The sequence below is a fragment of the Myotis daubentonii genome, chromosome 6, assembly GCF_963259705.1.
Source record: "Myotis daubentonii chromosome 6, mMyoDau2.1, whole genome shotgun sequence".
In the NCBI taxonomy this organism is placed as follows: domain Eukaryota; kingdom Metazoa; phylum Chordata; class Mammalia; order Chiroptera; family Vespertilionidae; genus Myotis; species Myotis daubentonii.
In genome coordinates, this window is record NC_081845.1 from 5,779,477 (window position 1) to 5,805,851 (window position 26,375).

General features: G+C 46.0%; 1 long non-coding RNA gene across 2 annotated transcripts; it reads left to right on the top strand.

The window, feature by feature from the left end:
* Positions 1-102: 102 nt before the first annotated feature.
* Positions 103-12,583, top strand: LOC132236756 (uncharacterized). 2 transcript variants are annotated; one of them, XR_009453353.1, is made up of 3 exons: positions 103-218; positions 12,178-12,346; positions 12,445-12,583. It is a non-coding gene; the product is annotated as an uncharacterized LOC132236756 (long non-coding RNA). The 2 variants fall into 2 exon arrangements; XR_009453352.1 differs by lacking the exon at positions 103-218 and adding an exon at positions 9,508-9,633.
* The last annotated feature ends 13,792 nt before the right edge of the window (positions 12,584-26,375 follow it).

Here is a 26,375-nt window from a genome sequence, read left to right on the forward strand (position 1 = left end):
GGCCCCGCCCCCTCACTGCCCGCCCCTTCCCTTCCCAGGCCCCGCCCCTCCCTCGCGGCCCGCCCCTTCCCTTCCCAGGCCCCTCCCCCTCGGGGCGGGCTCCTTTCCAGAGGAAGCGTCTAGAACGCAGGCCCAGGTTCTGGCTACCCCAGGGTTTGTGATGTGTAAACAGCTTTGTTGTCCATCCAGTCGCGTCTGTGAGTGTCATGCGTCCCGAGGTGAATTCTTTGGTAAAAAAAGAGTCGTTTTGTAGGAGCTTACTCACCCCCCGTGCGTGTCTTTATTCATCTCTGGGTTCTGCACTCTCTTCCTTCTTCCCTCTGAGTTGCTCTCTTCACTGATCCTTTCGAACGATGCTTTCCGCCCTTGGGATCCCACAGTTCACACACGCTGGAACTGCTGAGATGGATCGTGTGGTCAGAAGGTAGAATTCACCAGTTTTTTGAAACAAGAGCCTTTAACCCAAAGATTGTGGTGGATGGGTAGCAGAAAGGAAGAGAACCCCCGCAAGCTTTCCCGCCTTTGAGATAGTGTGGGTCCCTTCAAATGGCCGTGGATTCTTGCTGAGCAGAGGTCCTCACCCCAAGCGTCACCCCTTACTTCTCCTGGAGGAGACAGCTGTATTTCACCAGGGATGCAGTGATTTATGTGCACCATTTAAGTAGTGTTTGGGAGTTCTGAGGAATGCACAATGCTGCATGACTTGACGCTACAATATACTTAGGGGAACATGTGGAATGCACCGAATGTTTTCTTTTCCTTCTTTTAAAGCTAGTTTAAATCTACTTCAGTGACGAAACTGTTTAACCATGTGCAAATGTGTAATTCTGCCTCCTGGCAGAGTCAGCCAGGATTGGGACGGCTGGCCATGCCAAGGCTGGAAGCCGGCTTAGTCACCAGGGGTTTTCTGAGCCATAGATTTACCCCTAAATTTGGAATACGCTGAAAGAATAAAGTGTGACGACTATTTCTTACAGGGTCAATGCCTTTCTTTATACCCCTTTTAAAAATATGTATGCTTTTAAGGAGAAAGGGGCATATGTTTTATTCCCCCCACCCCCTGTAGATAGCTTGGGTATTAAACACAATTGAGTTTAATGATAAAATATTCTTGTTAAAAAGTATTGTCAGACTACAAAATTTTGCTCATCTGATGGGATGTGAAATGGTGTCTTGTTTTTAATTTGCATTTTCCTGATTATTTATGAGGTTGAATTTATGTGACCACCCCCCCCCACCCCCCCTGCTTAGGGAAACACCTGTTTTTTCTCTTTTACCCATTTAAAAAATTGGTTTGTTTGTCTTGAAAGCTTTTCTTTTTAAGGTAGAAACTGGTAGGGCAGATTCTTACCTCTAGTTACTCAATGGCTCCGGATTGCAAATAAATGGCCCATGGAGAATGAAGCTGAAAATAGAGGAATGCTTTCCTAAAAGTGGTTATCTGGAAATTTGGATTTCAAAGGTAGAAAGTAAGCATACAGCTTCATGCTGAATAGCAAAATATACCAATATTTATAAAATGTCCCAAGATAGGTAACAGAAATAGCAGCGTGCTACATTTAAGTGAGAGAGATGAGTTGAATTCTGTGGCCTGTTTCCCTCCTGTCCTATTTCCCGGTGTTGAAATTTCAGTTTAGAGGATGGTTGTAGGAATGCGCTCCAAGTGCTCCTTCTGCCTTTGTACCTGTGCTTTAGACAGCGAGTGGACGCCAGTCATTAGTCTTCAAGTCTCTCCATTTCACCAGCGCTAAGCACGGGAAATCAATAGCGGATCATTTAATAATGCTCCAAAGACTTGAAAAGAGCCTGTTAAGGGAGGTTTAAACCAAAATAAAGGAACTTCAGAGTGGGTGTTCTTGTATTTGTTATTTTCCTTTGACTTGAAGAGAACTATTTGTAGCCATGCGCCCCGTTGCTAGGATGGAAGTTGGCCTAGGCTGTCCATTCAGATGTTTCAGATAGGACAGAAGATAAGGTGTTTCAGCTTATTCCTGTGGCAGTATGGGAAAATTTGAGAGGAAAATAAAGTGTGATTAATCACTTTTCAGCACACCAATGTTAAGATGTGTACTTTAAAGTATAAATCACTTTGCAGTGATTTATAGCATTTTCTGGTTCTTATCTAAATTACTATGGAAAATAGAACTATTCTTAGAGATGGGGTAAAATGTACTATTTCCTACACTGTCTCTCATTATCTCCAAGTCTTGGATGCTATTTCTAAGATTGCAAATGTAAGATTTGGAAATAGAAGCTATTGCGTTTTATTGCTATTGAGTCAATCCAGATAATGTTTCCTTTAAAAAATGACTTTACATTGTACCTTGATTGGGATGGGTGTATAGGTTCATCAACAATAATAGAATTGTATATTTAAAATATGTGCATATTAGAATATGTAAATTATATCTCCATTTAAAAAAAGAATTGGGCTCTGGTCAGGTGGCTCAGTTGGTTGGAACATCGTTCTGTACACCAAAAGTTTTTGGTTCCATTCCTGGTCAGGGCACATACCTAGGTTGTGGGTTTGATCCTGGTGGGGTTGTGTACCGGAGTCAACCAATCGATATTTCTCTCACACTGATGTTTTTCTCTCTCTCTCCCCTTCTCTCACTCTTCCTTCCTCTCTCTCCCTAAAATCAATAAAAAACATATCCTCAGGTGAGGGTTAAGAAAAGAGAGAGAGTAAATTGGGGGGAATGACATTTCCAAATCTCCCCTCTGGCTGGAGTGGTAGAGATCATATGAACTGGGAGTCCTCAAAGGATTCTTGGGGGCCAATGAAAGGTCTAGAGCAGCCGTGGGCAAACTATGGCCCGCGGGCCGGATCCAGCCCATTTGAAATGAATAAAACTAAAAAAAAAAAAAAGACCGTACCCTTTTATGTAATGATGTTTACTTTGAATTTATATTAGTTCACACAAACACTCCATCCATGCTTTTGTTCCTGCCCTCCGGTCCAGTTTAAGAACCCATTGTGGCCCTCGAGTCAAAAAGTTTGCCCACCCCTGGTCTAGAGTCAATGAAAGGTCTTCGGGATTGGCCCAGGATGTCATGTCTGGTGGTCTTGGTATCTAGGTGGAAATCTTAGTCATAACTTGAGAAAAGACAAAAGAGCCGGGATTATATTTTTAGTTGCCATGAACTTAATAATAAGAAACATGAGCAAATTTTCCTACTGATATTGTTCCCAAGGCCAGCTTGAGTTGGAAGAGATGTAATTATATCCCACTGTCCTTTACTACTGCGAGGGCATTTGCATGCTTCCAAAATCTGAAGACTTGGATTTTACTGTAGTTATGGAAAACTCAGGTGTTACGTTCTTAAATATCTTCTCTTCCTCAATTTTCTATTCTTTGTTCTGTCTGGAATTTCTACTTGATGTATATTTTGAAATTTCTTGATATATTTTCCATAGCACTTAATTACAATTTCATAGTTTCTCTGTCCTGCATTCTGATAAATTTCTTCCAATCTATCTTCTGGTTTATATGTTCTTTCTTCATTTTTGTCTTATTTATTCATTACCCTGTTCATTGCATTTTTAATTTCAGTGACTATGTTTTCCATTTATAGAGACTCAGTTTGATTCTTCAAATTTGCTTATTGTATTGTTTTTATGTATTTCTTATTATGATGTCTATGATTGTGCTTATATCTTGAGTTGCGTCCTCTTTTTATGCAGTTCTCTGAATGCTGATCCTTCCTTCTGCTATATCTGTTGACTTACCTCACCTTAGTTTATTCCTTCATGCACCTTGTAATTTTTTACTGTGAACGTATCTTTAATTTTTTCCCTTCCTAAGAGATGTAAAAGTGTTCCCAAGGAGTGAATGTTTGTTTTTACTACTAGAACTAGAGTCTGAGCTTAACTTTTTATTTAATTAAATATCTCAACTTAGGATTTTTAAGTCAAGCAGGCAGCATAAATTCAGACCCCATATACACATGTACCTCAGGCTTGGAGTTTCCATTTCTCAAAAGTGTTTTTCTTCCGTCCAAGTTCCCGGACGCATCACGTATTACCTAGGGGTGCAACCGAACCTTACTGTAGTGGTTTGTTTTTCTAACATAACGAACATGTTGGATGCAGGCAGAGCAGGGAAGAAATACTGTCATCTGTGTCCTTTTCCTCATGTATCTCCCTGCCCCTCCATCACTCAGCAGTGGCTTTCATCCTTCTGTCTGTTTCATGTGGCAATTTGGCTAGTCTGTTTCCAGCCTCACAGCCACTGTCCAGGTGGGAGAGAGAGAGGGAAGCAACAAGGAGGAGGGATGGCCCCCTGATCAGAAAAGCCAAACGTACCCAGAAATCCCTAGCCCACTTCCGCTTAAGTCTTGTTGGCTAAAACTGCAGCACAGGCAGGGTTACCCCGGCTGCAAGGGAGATGAGCCATGCAGCTTGTTCTTAACACCTTGCCTTTGATGTTTCTCTTTATCTGTGCCACTTGGAGATTTCCCTCCCCCTTGTCTCCAACTTGGCTGCTAAAACAAATTTGAATGGTTTTAAATAATCCAGAATTTCTGTGCATTTGCTTAGGCTGTCGCGTTGCCTAAAGAGTCATTCATTTTCCCCAAAGCTATATGGTTCGTTTGTTCATTCACTGAACAGATACTGAGAACCTACAGTTGTGAACAGAGTAGACTTTGGTGGGGCTACTGAAACTGCCCCGTTTCCCCTTCTCCGTGCATCTGGAAGTTCAGACTTTGCACAGGCTCTGTTTTATTTCTCCAGCCCCACATATCCACGGCGGGGGGTCCTCCCCAGAGAAATACGGTGGAGCCTTGACTTACAAGTTTAATTTGTTCTGTGACGGAGCTCGTAACTCAAATTACTCATATGTCAAATCTTAAAGTGAACGAGTGAGACACGTGATGCTGGGCTGATGTGGCGTTCACTGTGACGTTCGCTGCGCCAACTAGCGGTGGGGTATCTGAAGCTGGCTCGTAACCCAAATTTTAGCTCGCAACTCAAAGCAAAAAATCGGCCGAGAGACCGCTCATATCTCGAAAAACTCATTAGTCGGGACACTCGTAAGTCAAGGCCCCACTGTATTGCACTTGATTTAGAAAGCAATTCTGAGACCTGTAGCTGGGCACACCATGTTCAAAATATGTAGAAGAGGGCGGGGTCAGACTGGCTCAGCTATTCCTTAGCCTTTAAGGAATTACCCTGATTATTAGCTCCTCTGTCTCCTTAAGTTCTCCATACCTGCTGAGCTTCAAGTCTCCCTGGGAAGAGTGGCTCCCATCTCCATGGCAGCCCTCACCAGTGTTTCGGTTTGTGATTTCCTTTGGCTTATCCATCAATAGGAGTCCACCTGCTTTCTTCTCTTTCATAAATTTGTCAAAGTTTCTAATCAGTGTTGGCATCCTTCTTTAAGCACTATATGGAAGCGTTAGTTTTTGTGTACCATGATTTCAATGGGGTTTGGGGAAGTAGGCCAAGTAAATGTTTATACGCATTTGCAACCTTGAACCAGAAGCTCCAGATACATGGTCATGCATCCTATTTGCTTAGCACTGTCCTTGGCACTACATACTCGACAAGAAAATAAAGTATGACATCTAATCCTTAGTACCAGGGGCGTGTCGCAGGCAGCCTGCACCAGCTCTAAAGAGCTGATCATTAAAATTGTAACCATTCTGTGAGTTAGTTGACTTTGCTTTGGTATCTTGAAATTGACCCTGGTAGGAGTATATACCACTGAAATCAACAAACTTTATGAATCAACCCCACTCCACCTTGAGAGCTGGTTGCTAAACACGCATCAGCACAGCACTAGTCTTTACTCTTGGCCAAGCTCCAATGAGACATATACTGAAGAAAAGTAGAAGTCCAAGTAAAGTAGCCATCAAGTGCAAAATAGAGTGGCACAGACACACCAACGGCTAAGGAATTCAGCCAGGAAATCAATGTTGACCGCAGTCGTTGAGGAAGCTGGGCAAGGTAGCAGCAGTGCAAACAGAGCATTACTGTTCCTGGCAAATGAAAAGCCAGAGTTCGAATTCTAACTCTTTTACATACTTTTGTGTGACCTGGGAGAATCACTGAATCCTTCTAGTAAGCACAATGACAGTCAACATTGACATCATCCTTGTTATGGGTAGGCACTGTGCTAGGTGCTGTCCATAGATGAACTTAATCCTTAGTTTCATTATCTGCAAAATGTCGCCCACCTCAAAGGGCTATCCTGAGATGGTAATTCATTTAAAGAGCCTGGTAAACTCTCCATTAAATTATTTTTTTTTTTACGGGCAAATTTCTTATCAAAGACTAGAAGCCCAGTGCACAAAAATCATGCACTCTGGGTGGGGGGGGGGGGAGTCCCTTAGCCTGGCCTGCGCCTTCTCCCAGACCAGGAGCCCTCAGAGGATGTCTGACTGCCGTGAGCCTGGCTTCTGGCTCTCTCCCTGTGGCTGAGTGGCACTCCCCCTGTAGGAGCACACTGACCACCAGAGGGCAGCTCCTGCATTGAGCGTCTGCCCCCTGGTGGTCAGTGCGCATCATAGTGATGGTTGTTCCACCGTTCGGTCAGTTTGCATATTAGCCTTTTATTATATAGGACTAGAGGCCCTGTGCACAAAAATTTGTGCTCTCGGGGGGGAAAGGGGGCCCCTCAGCCTGGCCTGTGCCCTCTCGCAGTTTGGGACCCCTCGGGAGATAACGCCCTGCTGGCTTAGGCCTGCTCCCGAGTGGCAGAGGGCAGGCCCAATCCCTAGGTGCAGCCCCTGGTCGGGCTCAGAGCAGGGCCCATTGGGGAGTTGGGGCTCTGCCCCCTGTCATGCACAGGGCAGGGCGGATTGGGAGGTTGCGATGCCACCCTCAGTCACGCTCAGGGTAGGGCCGATTGGGGGGTTGGGGCACCGCCCCCTGTCACACTCAAAGCAGGGTCGATGGGGAGGTTGCGGCGCCACCCCCTGTCACGTACAGAGCAGGGCCAATCAGGGGGTTGGGGCACTGCCCCCTGTCACTCACAGAGCAGGGCCCATCAGGGGGCTTGGGGCTCCGTACCCTGTCACGCACAGAGCAGGGCCCATCAGGGGGTTGGGGAGCTCCCCCCTGTCATGCACAGAGCAGGGCCCATCAGGGGGTTGAGGAGCTCCCCCCCCCCCCCGTCACTCACAGAGCAGGGCGGATCAGGGGGTTGGGGTGCCGCCCTCTATCACCCACAGAGCAGGGCCGATCAGGGGGTTGGGGCGCCGCCACTCTCATACTCAGGACAGGGCCGATGGGGAGGTTATAGCTCTACCCTGTCACATACAGAGCAGGGCCCGTGGGGGTGGGTTGGGGTGCCGCACGCTGTCACACACAGAGCCGCAGGGCGATCAGGGGTTTGGGGAGCTCCCCCCGTATCAGGCACAGAGCAGGGCTGATCAGGAGGTTGGGGCACCTTCCCCTGTCACGAACAGAGCAGGGCGGATAGGGAGGTTGTGGCCCCGTCCCCTGTCACACACAGAGCCGCAGGGCGATCAGGGCGTTAGGGCGCTGCCCCCTGTCACGCTGATCCCGGTGCCGGGAGGCCTCTCGGCTCCGCTGATCCCGGTGCTGGGAGGCATATTACCCTTTTACTATATAGGATAGAGGCCTGGTGCACGTGTGAGGGCTGGCTGGTTTGCCCTGAAGGGTGTCCTGGATCAGGGTGGGGGTCCCCACTGGGGTGCCTGGCCAGCCTGGGTGAGGGGATGATGGCTGTTTGAAGCTGGTCACACACCCTTCAGGGTGGGGGTCCCCACTGGGGTGCCTGGCCAGTCTGGGTGAGAGGCTGAGGGCTGTTTTCAGGCTGGCGGGTGACTGAAGCTCCCAACTGATTCTTTTTTTCTTTTTTTTTTTTATTCTGGGCCAGCTTTAGCTCTGGCTCCAGCTCTGAGGCCTCTGCTGCTGAAAGCAGGTATCTGGTTTGTTTGGGTTCTATAATCGAAACAATGTATAACTCCAGCTCTGAGATCCTGGGCTCGCTGAAAGCAGGTTTCTCGGGTTTTGTTTAGCTTCTATATTTGTTACAATGTTTCTTAAACTGCAGGCTCAGAGGCCAGCAAGGCAGGCGGGGAACGTTGGAGTCCTCTGTCACTGAAGCAAGCAAGCCTCATGTTAGTTTCAAGCTGCCTGGCTGCCGGCCGCCATCTTGGCTGGCAGTTAATTTGCATATCGCCCTGATTAGCCAATGGGAAGGGTAGCGGTCATACACTAATTACCATGTTTCTCTTTTATTAGATAGGATAAGCAACTTCTATGTGCAGATTTTTCCTCCTGGGCCTTGAAAGATGGGTGATATGCAGTCATGTGAAGGGACTTGTGGAGGCCATTTCCAAGTGGGTATCAAAGCATAGGGGGAAGGCAGATAGAAGTGTGGGTGCTGGTTCTGATACTAGCCTGAGGGAAGTGGAAGTTGTACTTTGGGGAGTAGTTACAACAACTGAATGAGTCGAATCGGAACAGACTGTGGCAAGTCCTGTGTTTTAAGTAGGGAATTTAATATTTCATGTGATGGGAACTGGGGGAGGGGGGGCATTGTAAGTTTTCGAAAGGGCAGAGAAACAATTAAAACAGGATTTTAGGAATAGGATTCTGGCAGGAAAAATGAGTTGGGAGTCGGGGGCAGAGACCAGAGGTATGAGGTGGCAGAAGTGGGTGAGAAAGAAATGATCAAGCCTGAGAGATAGGTCAAAACAGAGGTTTATACGACAAAGAATTTTGTAAAAAGACAAAACGAATCAGATTATTTTATAAATGAATAAGCTAGAAATATGTAGTCACAATATTTGTAAGAGCAATCTGAATCAGAAATTAGGAGAAATAAGCAAGGATTCTTTCTTCATTCCCCAACCCCCTAAAAAAACTAATTTAAAATTTTATATATATATAATTCAGTGGAAAGTTTTCTTTTTTCTTCCATTGCATGTGGTTTTGGGTACATTCTTTTAGTTAAATTAACTTAATGTGGATAAACTTTTTGAGTTTGTTTGGTTTTATAACAAAATTGTGGCATCTGTAGTTAATCCTGTTTTCCTAAGTGCCCATAAAATGATGTTAAATAATGGTTTTATCATGGTTGGGAGCTATAATTTTTTCTTAACCTCTACAGAGGGTGGAGAAAGGGGGGCAGGACATGCTACTGTGTAGACATGGGGGATGTTAGTGAGCTGAGCAAGCTCTGTCGGTGGGACTTGAATGTAAGGTTGAGCAGTGCTGATGCCATGCATGGGGCGCTGGGACCTTGCCCCATTCTTGTCCTTGTGTTTGGCCCGCAGGGACACCAGAGGCTGTGTGTGGCACCCGTGAGCTGGGTTTCTTCCTCATCATTCTGGTAACAACCAGCTTCGTCACAGGTCTCCCGTGACCTTCATGTGGCTAAACACAATGGAGATTTTGGGATCCTCGCCGTTTTTAGTTCTGAGCAGCCTTGACACTTTTGTTTTGTTTTAGCTTAAACAACCGAAATTTATTTTCTTACAGCTCTGGAGGCCGGAAGTCTGCGATCAAAGTGTCATCAGGTTGATTTCCTCTGAGGCCTCTCTTTGGCCTGCAGACGCTGCCCTCTCGCTGTGTCCTCGCGTGGTCGTTTCCCTGTGCGTGTGCTCATAAAAGATCGACCTGGAGTGAACCAACAACCATAGCTAGTATCTTCATAGGTAAACACGCTTGCTGAGTGCATTTGGTTTTGTTTTTCATTTAGTCCCCCCCTCTCTCCCCATTCTCTTTGAGTTGGTGAGAAAGTCAGTCTCCTCAGAGCGGAAGGGAGGTGAGAAGCGTTTGGTTTAGGTGGGTGATTTTGCATTCTGCACTTGGATGAATTGTGGAAGTCAGGGATTCTCCCAGTGACCTCTCCAAGTTGACCATGAAGCTCAGTGACGTTGAGAATGTGCTGTAACAATTGTGCCAGTTAAAATGATCAACAGAGGAAACACAACTGGTGAAAACAATTAGAGTGAAGTCACATAACAAGGTTTGGCCTAAGAAAAAGAATATTTGTTGCTTTTACTTAGACGTATCAAAGACAGCAGTCTAAGCAATATATTTTGATGCATTACTAACTTTCTTTATAACTTTGTCTTTAAGCTTAGCTAACCAGTCATTGATCAGAACACTTACTGAGTGCCTATATTGTGCCAGACAATTTTTACCGTGTTACTCAGTCTTCTCATTTTATAACTTATCCTTTTCTCATTCTCTTCCTCCTCTGCCTCATCCTTTTTTTTCTTTCCCCCAGACCCGTGGTCAGCAAACTTCGGCTCGCGAGCCACATGCATCTCTTTGGCCCCCTTGAGTGTGGCTCTTCCTAAGCCTTAGGAGTACCCTAATTAAGTTAATAACAATGTACCTACCTATATAGTTTAACTTTTAAAAATTTGGCTCTCAAAAGAAATTTCAATCGTTGTACTGTTGATATTTGGCTCTGTTGACTAATGAGTTTGCCAACCACTGCCCCAGACTCTTAACTTTCCTACTCATATTTGTCTTGAATTTTTTTATTCAGTTTTCTTTATCATATGCATATGAAATTTCCTTATAAAATCTATTTCCCTCTCTTCTTGGAAAGAATTATCCTTCAACTGGAAAAGTGAAAAATAGCCACCAATTTTAAACATAAAAATAATTATGCAAATATATAATATGCTGTTCTTCAGTTGTTAGGAAATAATGAACTTAAACTTGGTCATTAGTGCACATCCTTACTTTTTAGGGAATTTCTATCAATTTTGAGAACCATTCTTGCGTTCCTCACTCTGTGGGCTAACAGAGCCAGACTGGACTCGCTAAGAGTGAAATAATCTTAGCAACTACGAAAACCTGCAAGAAAGCAGAAAGCCTTCAGCCTCTGTGTTTACATTGGTACTGATTTGAATGGCATGCTGTTAACTCAGCATAAAGCTATGCTTTTTAAAACAATTCAAGTTCAAGGGCATCCCGTTTATAACCAATCATGTTCCAGGCCTGTAAAGTGTTTGCAGTAACAATCCGAACTGACATGTAAGTTAAAGCTCACCCTGGGCAGCTTAAATTTTCACGATTAGCCTGGGACTTGCTCATCTCCTAGCATCTCATGATCAACTGCAATTCACACCTCACAATTCTAGGAATCGATGTCCATGATACACCGTTATATTATTATTAAATCCAGTTGCTTTGCAATTAACCCAATACGACACCTATACAAATGATTCAAATAAAGAGCCTCGTGTTTCACGGGAGACAATCAATAAAGTGAAATCACAGCTGCCGACAGTGCCGGCGGTTTGGCTCGTTACTATAGTGCCACGTTTTTCTCAGGTGTTTTTTCGGGCCGAGGCTGCTCTTCCCGCACTGAATTGCAGCTGCTGTATCTCTAGGTATTGGCCACGCCCACGCCTCACCAAAGCATAACATTCAAACACGTTTGGCCATTGCTAACCATCTTTGCTGAGTCATGGAACGTTACAATCAATATGGGATGTACTAAGTCGTCAATTTTCCTTCTTTGCTCCCACCATGGAATTAGGGCTTCTTTGCCCAAGAAAGGCTCCTTAATGGTGAAAAAGAAAAGAGCTGCACTGTTGATAAAGTAAGTTCTTAGAAAAACCCCGATCCTTGCTCTTCCCCTTGCACAAATGTTTTATAACTAGATGTCTGAAAACAAAACCAAATCATAATAGCATCTTTCCCAGTTATTATTGCCATTCTGTAGCTTTATTTTCTCTTTTAATTAAGTAAAAGAACTTCACCACCTTTCACAAAAATATTACAACCCCCTGTTACGCTAAGTAAAATAAATCAGTCAGAGAAAGACAGTTACCATACGACTTCACTTATATATGGATTCTAAACAACAACATAACCGAACAAACAAATTTGAAACAGACTCAGAGAACAGACTGGTTGTTGCCAGAGGAGAGAGGACTTAGGGAATTGGGTGAAAAAGGTGAAGGGATTAAGAAGTACAGATTGGTAGTTACAGAATAGTCACAGGGATGTACAGTACAGCATAGGGGATATAGTCAATAATATTGTAATAACTATGTGTGGTGCCAGGTGGCTACTGGAAATATTGGGGGGAACACTTTGCAAAGTATAGGATTGTCTAACCACTAAGCTGTACACCTGAAACTATACACAATAACATTGACTGTAAACTGTAATTGAAAAATAACACTAAAAAAATATGACAACCCTCTTATTATGTCACCCTCTTTTGGCAGATGTTGCCAGCGTTTGTCTGCCAGACAACTTGGTGTAGAGAATCACCATGTTGAGAGCAGGGACAGTGTACCACCTTCAGATGTCTGACAGCTGTGCACAGACGTCCACTAGGTGTTTGTTGACAGCCCATCTGAATACTGCCTTTTTAAGGCCTCATAACTCCTTAGTGTAAGTAGACTGACCTTGACCTATGGAGCATTCAGGACAGGCACTGACCACAAATGTGTCTTGTCTATGTCTCTCTTTATATACTTGTTCCCTAACAGAGCCCAGTCAGGTCCGGGTATGTTTCCATGAGGCCACTCTCATCTCCTGAAATAGAGAGAGTGGAACAGTAAGTATGGAAAATGTCTCTCTTTTTAAACACAGAGTGGATGATTGAAAACAATGACTTATTCAATAATCTAAGCAGTCTGTTGTCCATGAATCATACTGCATACAGAAAGGTGAGGAAAGTGTTCAGTGTGCCATTTCTCCCTGGCCAGGGAGGAGAGCATGGGGGTGAAGCGTGGTTTTCGTGCTGACTGGCCTGGGGAAGCTAACTTGGGAAGCCACAGGTGAGAACAGTGGGAAGTGCATCCTCAACAGGAACGCAATGGTCCTGAGCTCTGAGAGGCCCCAGACGCCCCTCCGCTGCTTACACGGGGGCAAAGGTCTGCAGAAAAGCTCTTGCATGTCCCCTGAGAAGTTACCCATGGATTGGGGAAAAGACAGGCGACTTCTTGGAGGGGGCGGGGAGGTAACCGGCTGCCTGAAAAGAGGAACACAACTGCATGCACTCGCTCCTGTGAAAGAAATTCATTTAAGAGCAATTGGATTAGAGATGGAGATTTACATGGATGAACTTAAGGAAGAGGATCGGGTAAGACCGTACGGATGTACCTCACTCATTTGCTACAAAACTATAAAAAGCATTGGGGACTTACAGTGCTAAGTGGAAAATGGGCCACTAAATTGTAATTAAACTATGATTGCAATTATGTAAAGTAAGTTTGCTATGGACAAAGGCTGACCGGGGATACAGAGAAATTAACACAGTTATTGTGTTAATGGAGTGATGTTATTTCTTTCCTATTGTTTGAATTGTGTGGGTGTGAATGCGATGGGCAGGGATGGGGAGAGGCTATATATAGAGTCCAACAGAAAGAGTTACACCAGGAATTAGGAAGCCCGTGGTTAAGTTTCACAAGGCATGCCAGCCGTGACCTTAACCTCCCGGAGCGCCAGTGTCCTTATAGAGAGTGGGAATCAGCACCGGCCCTGCACCATGGGATAGTGAAAACACTTTGAAAATCGAAAGTATTGTAAGAGACTGTGAGAAGTCAAGACCAGAGTTCTATGTAGAACAGAGACTTAAAAATCCAGAGCTCAAAAGTCACCTGAATCTCTTCCCAGCAGTCCCTGTGGGAGCTGGACAGCATGTGCCATCTCATTTAATTGCACAATGTAGAATTTACACTCACTTATTGGGCACCTACTACTTGCTTTACCAACCAGATTTCCCAATACCATTTGTAGAATAATCCATTTATCGAAATGATTGGAAATGCTTCCTTTATCAAATACCTATGCTGATTTCTAAGCTCTATTGTTTCACTGCTCACTGTTCTGGGTTTTGTTTTGTTTTGTTTGTTTTTTTGTTACTCCTCACCCAAGGATATTTTTCCCATTGCTTTTCAGAGACTGGAAGGGAGGGCGGAGGTTGAGGGGGGGGGGGGGGGGATAACATCAGTGTGAGAAAGACACATCGACTGCTTGCCTCTTGAATGCACCCTGACCAGGGGTGGGGGGCAAACTCACAACCCAGGTACGTGCCCTTGACAGGGAATGGAAGCCACCACCCTCTGGTGCCTGGGCCTATGCTCTGACCACTGAGAACCACTGGCAGGGCTCACTGCTCTGTTTTGATTTTTGTAGCTTTATAATATTTTCAATCTGGTAGGACGTTTTGTAGTTTTTTTGTTTTTGTTTTTAATAGGATCCAGGGTAGAACGGGAGCTATAAAGAAGGGTCACCCAGCTTGGGCGCACGCGAGTAACCAGCCCAGGGTGCCCGGTCTTAGAAGACACTCTGGAATCAGAGAATGTTTCGTTCAAATCTCTGTTTACTACTCACCATTGGGGTGACCCAACGAACAAGCCTTAGTCTCTCTCTTTCCTCATCTGTAATGGAGGATCATAACACCCACCTGAGGTTGTGTGGATTAAATTACTAATGAACGTGGGTTCCCAGCAGGGAGCCTGGCACACAGCGGTCGCCATCAGTCGCCATCCTGCCCTCGCTGGGTGTGCACCCCCAGCTGTGAGGACGCGGCTTCCCTTGGATTTTCTTGCATCTGCAAAGGGAAGAAGGGCGAAGAATTGCCACCATTTCCACGTAGCATTCTGAAGGCTCGTCCACTGTGCAGATACATGATAACTGTATAGTAAGGAAGTGGCATTTAAATTCTACATATGTATTTGCTGCTCCCGGAATATGGCAAAGCAGGTGACACCACATGCCACATAATTCATAAAATGCGCCGTCATTATGCAGCCAGAGCGTGGGCTGTCAAACCCCGAGGGATGCCAGGTGGGGTGTCCTTGTCAGGCCTCGAGGGGAGCGGGGAAGAGGGGGAAGTTGCCCAGGGCGATGAGAACAGGGGAGGGAAGAGGTGGAAAATAGCGGGGCCTCGCTTCTCTCTTCTGCTCAGCAAGTTTGGATTTTAAGTGATTTGGGGCAGAGATCACATCTATCACCTCCCCGTTAGTAGTCATTTCTAAAAGATTATTGCGTAATACTGACACTGTTTGATGACCAGAGTGAGGAAATGTCACACAGGACCTCAGAGTCACCCTCCGTCACCAAGAGTGGCCAGGATGACTCTCCCGGGAAGGCTGTCTTCTTGTCCCGGGATGTGATGGATGGAGTCTGATCATAATTAATTTTAATAGAGAGCTGACGTGAGGTGATAGAATCTTGGCCGTTCAAATGAAGTAGAGCCAGCCAGCCCGCTTGGACAAAAACAATCAGTTCTCCCTCACCATTGGCTTTGGAACAAGTCAAATCCAATTAAACAGTATTTATTGATTGAGTGATTTTGTGCCCAGCACTATAAAGGGTGTACAAAAGAAGGACCCTGTCTAACATCCACTGTCTGAGCTGGACAGACAAGAAATATATAATAATAAAAGCATAATATGCAAATCGACCGAACCTCTGAACAGCAGAACGACCATCCAGACAACCTTCCAGATGACCACGCTATGGCACGCACTGGCGCCAGGCCAGCCAAGGTGGGTGCGATGCTATTGGTCATCTGGCCTGCCATTGCCCCTTGATTGCCCCACAACGGGAGGCCCAGGCCACTGGCCAGGGGCGATCGATGGGAGGGGCTCCGCAATCGTCCCAAAGAGGGAGGCCCAGGCCACCTTCGGTGGGGTGATCGATGGGGGGCTCCGTGGAACTGGGGGACCAGGGGTATGTGGCGGCAGACACGGGCAGCGCCAGGTCAAGGTGGGTGAGGTGTGGGGGTGGGGCCGCGAGGCAGCCAGGGCCACAAGGCAGCTGGGGCTGCAAGGGCCCCAGCAGCCGGGGCTGCGAAGGCCTGTCCTTGCACAAATTTCATGCATTAGGCCTCTAGTGAAAAAATAATAGGTACCATCTGTTGAGCCCCTGACTTACATGCCATGCACTGGGATGTGCTCGGTGTACACTACCGTGAATTCTTTCCACGAGTGTTTCTTGAGTGCCTCTTATGTGCCAGGCACCCTAGTTTCTGGGAATACCACAGGCCACAGGGACAGACAGTCCCTGCCTTTGGGGAACCCACATTCTAGTGCTTATAGACAAGTATCTAATATGTCAATGATAAATGCTGTGAAGAACAGCAAAGCAGGGTAAAAGCATGGGAGGATCCAGGTGCATGGAGGGGATGCTTTAGGGCAGCCCCTCTGAAGATGTGACCTGGGGGGACTGGTGTCCACGGTGAGATGAGGGTGGTGTGCACAAGGCCCAGTGTGGCTGGGATGGGATGAGGGAGGAGGAGGGGGCAGAAGAGTAGACGGACAAATGACTAAGCCATGGAGGGCCTTGCGGGAAATACGCATGTCAGGTTTCATTCTGAGGACAATGGGAAGCTCCCAGGAACTGTGAGCAGGGGAGAGATACCTGGGAGCAGACTCTGAGACCATAGGTAGGAGACTTGCTCTCTGGCTGTAAGAACGGGAGCCAGGCCAACTGGAGGAGGCAGAGGGTGTCTCCTGAACTGATCCTGCTGTGGCCCATGGCGTTGGGATGACCCTTCAGAGTTTTCCCAGTTGAGGCAAAGGGCTGGACCTTGTAAGCCGGCATCAACCAGTTGGTGTCTCCTGAGAGGGGTGGCAAAGCTGGGCGAGGCAGCTCCCTTGGGGTTGGCAGATGCCTGAAGAGGTGCCGGCCACGGGCCATCAGCAGTCAACAGTGCAGCAGCTGGACTATGACACCTCAGTCCTAAAAAGGGCCTCTGGGTGCACACTCCAGCTCCCACAATGCATCTGCTTGTGTTCAATACTCACAACAAGCCTCCACGTTAAGCATTTTTAGCTCCTTTCTGAGACTCAGGGGATTTAAGCAAAACTGTTCAAGGTCACTTACTAGCATATCTGAGCACAAGGGCCACGCGTGTAAAAAATGTAAAACACACACCGTAAAATTACCATTGTAGCCATTCTAAGTGTGCAGTTCAGTGGCATTAATAACACTCATATTGTATAACCACCATCACCATCATCTCTAGAACATCTTCCATCTTATAAAACTGAAGCTCTGTACCCCTTAAACAATAACATAATACAACAATACTATTAATATTAAACATAATAACAATAATGTTAAACAGTAACTCCTCATTCCTCTCTCCCTCCAGCCCCTGGCACTGACCTGTCTAATTTCTGTCTCTATGAATTTCACTACTCTAGGGACCTCATATAAGTAGAACCATACTGTATTTGGCTTTTTGTGTCTGGCTTATTTCACTGAGCATAATGTCTTCAAGGTACATCCATGTTGTAGCATGTGTCAGAATTTCCTTTAAAAAAAATCCTCACCAGAGGATATGTTTATTGATTTTTTAGAAAGGAAGGGGAGAGAGAGAGAGAGAGAGAGAGAGAGAGAGAGAGAGAGAGAGGAAGGAGAGAGAAAAGAAACATCTTCCATATGTTCCCCAACTTGGAATCGAACCTGCAACCTAGGTATGTGCCCTGACCAGGAATCAAACCTACAACCTTTGCGGTGTATGGGATCATGCTCCAACCAGCTGAGTCGTTTGACCAGGGCTCCTTGTTTTTTTAAGATTGAATAATACTCCATTGTGTGAACATACGACGTTTTGTTTATTTGTTCTGTTGATGGGCATAATAGCCACCATTTGGCTGTTCTTTGAACATGTCTGTAAAAATGTCTGAATCCCCATTTTTTATTATTTGGGGTATATACCCAAAAGTGGAATTGTTGGATCTTATGCTAGTTCCATTTTTAATTTTTTAAGAAACTTTCATACCATTTTCCACAGTAGTTGGCACCATTTTACATTCCCAATAGCATTGCACAGGGTTCCAATTTCTCCACATCCTTGCCAACACTTCTTTTCTTTCCTTTATTCCTTTTCTTTTCTTTGGATAATAGCCATCCTAATGGCTGAGAAGTGGTATCTCATTGTGGTTTGGAGACCATGCATTTTTTATGCCACCCTGCATCTCAGAAAGCAATCCAAGATTGCCAGCGTGCACCCAATCCCATGATTCCTTCTGCAGGTGAAGCTCAGATGTTTTCCTTGGGTTAACAGTGAGCTGCACAAGACACTCTGAATGTCCCCTGAGACCTCCAGACACCTGAAGAACAATACAAACTTTGGCACCATGTCCTGAATCAGTCTTTACAGTTCTGCTCAAGGACCCTAAATAGTTTATAAACTTGTGCTTTTCTTTGCACACTTAACAGTTAGCATAATTTTTATCATAAATTTAAACGTTTTGTTGCAAAAATGTAATTGCTAGCGTAAATTGTAAAATTGACATTTTATTTTTAATTATTTTTTTAAAAAATAATTTGTATTGATTTCAGAGAGGAAAGGAGAGGGAGAGATAGAAACATCAATGATGAGAGAGAATCATTTATCGGCTGCCTCTTGCATGCTCCCTACTGGGGATCGAGCCTCCAACCTGGGCATGTGCCCTTGACCGGAATCGAACTTGGGGCCCTTCCTTCCACAGGCTGATGCTCTGTCCACTGAGCCAAACTACCTAGGGCAATATTGACATTTTAAAATAAAACTGTTGCATAACTATTTTAAATGTGTACAAATGGCATCTAAATCCTATAACAGTTTGTTACTCACCATCATCAATTTAAGAAATATACAAACAAGCTTATCCTTAGCAAGCAAAATTTATATATTTTTTGTTTTCTCTTTGAAATTTTATTTCCATCTACTTCCCCTTCAGAATTTATGCTAATGTGTTATTTATGATGAACATCTTTTACTGAGCATCCTGTCATACTTTTATTTATCAAGCATATGTATAAAAATATAAATTTATACACTTACAAATTCCTGTGACCCTAGGCTTTAAGTGTTTTCTTGATCGAGTTATCATTACTAGTATTGCACAATTGATTGAAACAACCTGAATGAATAGACTATTTTGATAAATACTAACATAAAAAAGAAAGTATTACTGGAAGCTTACATTTCTTAATAAGATAGATGCTGCTGTCCCCTTTCCAAACATTATATTATTGTGGATAAATATTACTTATGGCTACAATGACAAAGTGTTTAGCAGTCATTCTATTTCTATTTTCCATTTTCTAGAGATGAAAAATCCTTCCTGATAAATAGGAAGATGGGAATGAAAAGAGTATTTTAATAAAAATGTCCTTTAATTTTTAGAACTCCTTCCAACTTCACTGCCCCAAATCACATGATAATCCATTGTCAAATATTAGTTTTAATGATCTATCAGCTAACAACACTATTTCTTTTTTCCATCAATTTTGTTGAAAGCAAGGTATTAGAAACCACCTGACTTGCAAAGGATTTGCTACCAATCTGTTATGGGTCAAATTAAATCCCCGCCAAATTCATATATTGAAGTCCTAACCCCCAGTACTCTCAAATGTGGCCTTGTCTGAAAATGATGTCATTGTAGATATGAGTAGTTAAGATGAGGTCATTAGGGTATACCCTCATACACTATGACCGGTGTCCATATGAAAAGGGGAAATTGGACAGAGGGACAGACATGCACAGAGGTAAGAGGATGTAAGGACAGTGGGAGAAGATGGCCATCTACAAGCCCAAGGAACAGATCCTTCCTGCGCAGCCTCAGAAAGAACCAACCCTCCCCATGCCTTGACTTTGGACTTCTAGCCTACAGAAGCTTTGCTATATCCCCTACATCAGAGTTTTTATGGCCACACTAGAGACCTGGTGCATGAAAATCATGCACTGGGGCAGCGGGGAGGGTCCCTCAGCCTGGCCTGTGCCCTCTCCCAGTCTGGTACCCTTTGGGGGATGTCCACCTGTCTGCTTAGGCCTGCTCCCCTGGGAATCGGGTCTAAGCTTGCATTCAGACATCCCTCTTGCAGTCCGGCACCCCTTGTTCCTTACCACCTGCCTGCAGTGGAGGCAGGAGAGGCTCCCGCCACTGCCGTGGCGCGTGCCAGTGTGAGCCCGACTTGTGGCTGAGCGGCGTGCCCCCTGTGGGAGTGCACTGACCACCAGGGGGCAGCTCCTGCATTGAGTGTCTGCCCCCTGGTGGTCAGTGCATGTCATAGTGACCAGTAGTTCTGCTGTTTGGTCTATTTGCATATTAGCCTTTTATTAGGTACTAGAGGCCCAGTGCACAAAATTCGTGCACGGGAGTGGGGGGCGTCCCTGAGCCCGGCCTGCACCCTCTCACAATCTGGGACTCCTTGGGGATGTCTGACTGCCAATTTAGGCCCGATCTCACAGGGATCCCTGTAGGATATGGCCTAAACCGGCAGTTGGACATCCCTCTCGCAATCCAGGATCACTGGCTCCTAACTGCTCTCCTGTCTGCCTGCCTGATTGCCCCTAACCACTCACCTGCCTGCCTGCCTGATGCCCCTAATCACTTGCCTGCCTGCCTGGTCACCCCTAACCACTCTGCCTGCCTGCCTGATCATCCCTACCTGTTCACCTGCCTGCCTGATCATCCCTAACTGCCTATGCCTCAGCACCCACTGCCGCGACTTCATCCAGAAAAAACGTCCAGAATCATGTCCAGAAGGTCGTTTGGCTGTCCAGTCTAATTAGCGTATTATGCTTTTATTATTATAGAGGATGTGTTTATTAATTTTCTAATGAAAGAGGTAATAATTACTCATGGTTAAAATTCAGACAATACAGGTTTGAAGTAGAAAGTAAAAAATGACTAATAATCAAAACATCTAGAGAGAACTACTGCTAACATTCCAGACAGGTCCTTCCAGACATGTTGACTTATAATGTGTTTCTTCACATAACAATGCATGTGAAGATAAATATACTTCACTTTTAATGGCTGCATAATATTTTATTAATTGTGGGACTGTTTAGTTTGAATCCCTTAATGATAAACATTTATCTTGTTTCCAGTGTATCACTGTTTTCTCGTTTCGAGTTCCATTTCTTTCTTGATAATGAGGTCTAATATCTTTTCCTGTTTTTTTATAACCCATTCATTCTTCACAGATGGGAAACACTGTAATGGTCAAAGGTCTTTATTGAAAACATTAGTTCCACTGTCACCTCTTTTTCTTTCCTTTTCCTCCATCAAATGCTGTTAACATGTTTATGTTCCCAGAGTCAAGCCAGGGGTTTTCCTGGGCATTTCTTTTCAGTTTCATATAAGTTTTCTGAAATTCCCTGGTAACCTGCCCCCCCCCCCTTATTTTTTTTCTTTTGACTTTTTTTGTATATCCATTCCATATTCCTTATTTATTTCATATTTGCACATTCACATTCCAGACCATTAAATAAGATGGTTTTGAGCATTTCCTGCCTGTAACCTCTATGGCAAGACATTCACCACCTTCCACCTCTGCCTCCCACCTACCTTTTCTGTGCCCCCAAGTATCCCGTTCTCAGACCCACCAGTCCCCACCTGTTGCAGGTTCCCTCCTTTGCTTAAGTCGGTCTCTTGCTCCGTCAGGATCCAGCTGAAATGCCCGCTCTCAGGAAGCCTGCTCTGATCCCGTTCTCAGCTGAAATTAATTCTTTCCAAGGGCCTCACAGCACTTTACTATTACCCCCACCATGCGCTCATTAGGGAAAACATTTATGCAGCGCCCATGGTGTACCCGGAAGTGCAGGGGCAGATTCAAAGGACAAGCCCTGGTATCCACTCTCTAGGACTCTTGGGCCCCTGGGGAGGAGGAAAGGTGAACACGTCACTTCAGCCCAGTGTCACAAATGCCGAAATGCAGGTAGGTGCGAGGCGCCACCCAACCACAGGCATGGTTGGCTTTTACTTGATGCATGCTTTCCCTTAGAAGTCAGGATCCTGGGGTCAGACCCATTTTTAAATTCTCCTTCGGATCCGGGCGGAATGTGTACTTTTTGGAGAGTGGGCACCCACCCCGTCTTGAGCACGTGTCTCAGGTGCGTGTGCTCAGGGGGAGGGAGGGGCAGGGGCAGGCACAGGTCCAAACCCATCACCCACACTTCCGGGAGCCAGTCCACTTTGAGCATCTTTCTTCTCCCCTGAAATGATGCACAATCCCCTCCAGATTTAGAAGTCCTGACTATTTCACGAAAGTCTGGGAATTAGGACTTTTCCAGAAATGGTGGAGGTTAGTTAACGATCTAGCAGTGGTTCTCAACCTTCTGGCCCTTTAAATACAGTTCCTCATGTTGTGACCCAACCATAAAATTATTTTCATTGCTACTTCATAACTGTAATGTTGCTACTGTGATGAATTGCAATGTAAATATCTGATATGCAGGATGGTCTTAGGCGACCCCTGTGAAAGGGTCCTTCGACCCCAAAGGGGTCGCGACCCACAGGTTGAGAACCGCTGACAGGTTCCTGGCAGCGGCAGGGCGGGCTGCACCCTCATCCGATGCACTTCCCTCGAGACCCCACGGGCATCCCACACGGGCCTGGTACCCGGACACCTCGCTTCAGGCCGCGTGCGAGATCCCGGAGCGGGCCCTGCGGCGGCCGCGCCGTCGGAGCCCGCGGGCCACTCCAGCTCTTCGCGCCGCCCAGACCCCGTCCGCGCCCGGCTCCGGCCCGGGTTTTACGGGCCGCCCGTCGCCACGCTCGCGGAGCAGGGAGCCGGCGCCGCCGAAGCCACTGAGCCGGGGGCGTGGGGGCCGCGCAGGCGCGCCCGGGGGGATGGCGGGTCCCCCTCCCCGGCTCCGCGCGCCCCGCACCGTCGCGCCGCCGCCCCCCGCCCGCAGCCGCCGGTCTGGACCCCAGCGCCCCGCGCCAGCAGCGTCCGCCTCCCCCGCCCGCGTCCCGTCCCCGCGGCCGGGAAGGAACGATCTTGGCTCTCCTCGCCCGGCCCGGCCCGTGCCAGCGCCCGCTCCTCCCCCGCCGCGTGTTTTCCGCCCCAGTAACGATCGCGCCGCACAAACAAGCCTCGGGTGCCCTTTGCCAAGCGGGCGGGAGGGCATCGCGCTGGGCGCGGGCGGGCCATTTTCAGGGCGCGTCTCTGGGGCCGCTGAAAGTCTTGTTTTCTCCCCAAAGTAGAAGTTGTGGGGGGCGGGGGCGGCGAGGGGCCGCTTCCAACTGCTGCACACGCTTCGAATAGTTGTCAGTAAAATCAAACTGACGTCAGCCCCGGGGAAAAAGATAGGTCTCTTTTGTTCTCATGTTCTCTCCCCTTCGCTAGCGATCAAAGGCAAAAAACATTTTTGGGAGGTGGGGGCAAAGACAAAAAAGGAGAGAAAAAAATGCCATGCGAAGAGATATGTCCCATTAGCGGCGCAGCCGGGCGGTGGGAATGTTTAATGCATGCGCCAGGCCTTTTGATCACCCTCGCTCGGCTGGGCTCAGTAGTGCCGGAAGGTTAGTTGCATATCCTGTGGCTGATCTGAAATTCGATCAGCAGAGGGGGCACAGAAAAGAAAAGCATTTTAATGGGAATCAATAGAGGATCATAGGTCCTGGAAGGAAATACGTGTTGATTAAAAATGCCACAAGATGAGTAAAATGTTTAAACGACTGGTTTAAAAATAAAAGGAGAAAAAGGAGAGAGAGAGAGAGAGAGAGAGAGAGAGAGAGAGAGAGAGAGATCCCTTAGCAATCTATTTTCTGTGTGTGTTTGCCAGAGAGGCAGTCAGCAAACCAACAGTTTGTGTAAAGCTTCAAGCTACAGCGGGCAAATTTAAAGCTGCATGCTCGGAACAGCGCAATAAATACTTAGGGAAAATGCATTCCTATTTCTAGTTGGGGCTCACTCATGCATTATACAAAACAGCCGGCTGCAGTAGCAGGCACAATACGGCGCACTGTGACTCAAGTTCTTCGAACTAAATTCTCAGGCTTTTAACACTTGAGAACAAAACGTATACTTACTTTTTTTTTTCTTCAAATAAAAAATTAAACTTAGAGCTTTGAAAGAAATCACAGACTTAAATGATCTGAAGCTTTAAAAAAATGAGCTGTAAGAAACAATGTGATACCCGTGAGAGAGAGGGTAGGGTGGGAGTTGACGGTGTGGTAGCATATTGATTGGGTTCGGAGTGGAAAGTTATTGCCCTGTGGGTAGAGAAAGTTATCAACAAGGTGATAAAAACGGTTGAGAGTTCTATGGCTGGTTGTTATCTGCCAACAACACTGGCAAAGGGGCAAAGGCCTTTTCAACCCACTCTAACAGAAAAACGCATACACCCTTGTGTGCAGGGCCTGTCCGAGAGGAATCGCTAGCATTTAAATGTTTACATATTTAACAAAGTCCATTTTCATGAGGGAAGTCAGATAAGGACCTGGTGGAACCTTCCTTTCAATAGCCTTTTGAGGATGCTTACCCTTACCTATCAGGGCATTTGTGAATGAAATAATGTCTGTAAAGCGCATTGTGTAATGTTGGGGATATTTACACATTTTTTTCCTTCTCCAAAGATGCCCCCACCCAGGAACCAGGCCTCCTTTCTTCACACTTTGTAGTGGTGCAGCGGTTCTCAACCTGTGGGTCGCAACCCCTTGGGGTGTTCAAACGACCCTTTCACAGGGGTCGCCTAAGACCATCGGAAAACACATATATAATTACATATTGTTTTTGTGATTAATCACTATGCTTTAATTATGTTCCATTTGTAACAATGAAAATACACCCTGCATATCAGATATTTACATTACGATTCATAACAGTAGCAAAATTACAGTTATGAAGTAGCAACGAAAATAATTTTATGGTTGGGGTTCACCACAACATGAGGACCTGTATTAAAGGGTCGCGGCATTAGGAAGGTTGAGAACCCCTGTAGTGGTGCCTTGAGTCTGGGCTGAAGTGACCCTATGCCTTTCCAGGCAGATCACAAGGATCTTGCTGCTTCTATACCTGGGTCTCTTAGAATGCCCCCTCTTGGGACACGCTCAGGATCCAGCTGCATTCTTTCTAAACAAAATTTTATCCTCATCCAAGGATATGTTTACTGATGAGAGAGAGAGAGAAAGATGGGAAGAGAGAGAAACTTTGATGTGAGAGAGAAACATGGATCCGTTGCCTCCCATTTGTGCCAGACCTGGGAACGAACCAGCAACCTAGGTATGTGCCCTGATGGGAATGAAACCGCAACCTTTTTTGGGGGTACGGGATGAGGCTCTGACCAATTGAGCCACCCAGCCAGGGCTCCAGCTGCATTCTTTGAGAAGCATGTGTGACCAGATCACCTGGAGTGTACAACTTGAAAACATGCAATTGCTCTCAGCTATGAACTCCCAGCCATGAGCTCCCGCCAGCAGGTAACATCGACTGCCAGCCAACTGCATCCACCTTCCTGGACATCCAGTTCTTTTGCACCCTCTGCTGAGTCCAGCCCCAGCTGCCGGCTGGCTAATTGCACGAAAGACTTTAAGCAAGAAGTGGCTCACGGAGCTCCATCAACCCACGGCACCAGGAGAGATAATAAATAAGTACATAAAATAATCAAATGCTAACTTTATCCATTTCTTAATTTTATAGCAGGTACTAAAGCTGTTAGTTGAAAAAACACACACACATAAATGAAATAAGCTAGCTGCTTGGCAGTCTCTTCCTCATGCCCCCTGGGTGATTCTTCATCTCCCCCCAATACCATGTTAGCCCTTATTCCTGAAGGCCACTTTGCTGGGTGGTAGCACCACAAAGACACAGAATTCCGTAAGCCCTTTTCCTGGGGCTCACACTCCAACCGGGAAGAGAAGATGATGCTTCTTCCAAGAAGGAGAAGCCATTTGTGTAGTCTAGGTCCTGGCGTAGCAGTGATGTTGAACCGCGTGTTGTTAAATGCAAATATTGTTTATTTCCTATCACATGCACTTGGGAGGGAGGAAAAGCTATCTAGGCTTTGAGCTGCCCTTTGCTCACACGGATTGTTTTTCTTCTGCTGCTTCTTTCTGGTAGAGTTCTACCTTTTCCGGGGTCTTCAAATGTTAGATTTCAGGAGGGCACGTCTCTCCCAGGTTAGGAGCCACGAACCTGCGCAGATCTAGTATCTTTATTGATTTAGTATTTGTAATACTGAATATACATCTCCCGTGTGCAATGCAGTCAGTGCCCCTTGGTCTTTGGTTGAGAGTAAACAATGGTTTCCATGTGGAAGGAATAGAGCTTGCACGTGGCCCCCTTTTCTCCGAAACCTGCTGCATCTACCATTTGTTTCACTTCCCAGGGCTGCAGTGGTCACCGGGGGCTTCTCTCTACATGAGAATTCTACCTGAGGAGGGTATCAGGGAAGGGTGGGGGGGAGTTGGCGGGGCAGCAATTGAGGCTCACAAATAACTACTGCCTAATACATATTTCAAATGTTTGCTTTTTTCCGTTTTTACATTTACTAGAAAAGTTTAAATAGATTTTTTTAACAAGGACTTTTGATCTGGTTGATAAATGTGTGCGTACATACATACACACAACAAGTGAGTCCTGTGACAAACTTTTTTCAGAACAAAGCGGTCTGCTACTCTCGAAGGCTCTTCACAGATCCTTCAGAAATTGTATTCTGAATGTGAGTTACCACAACTTG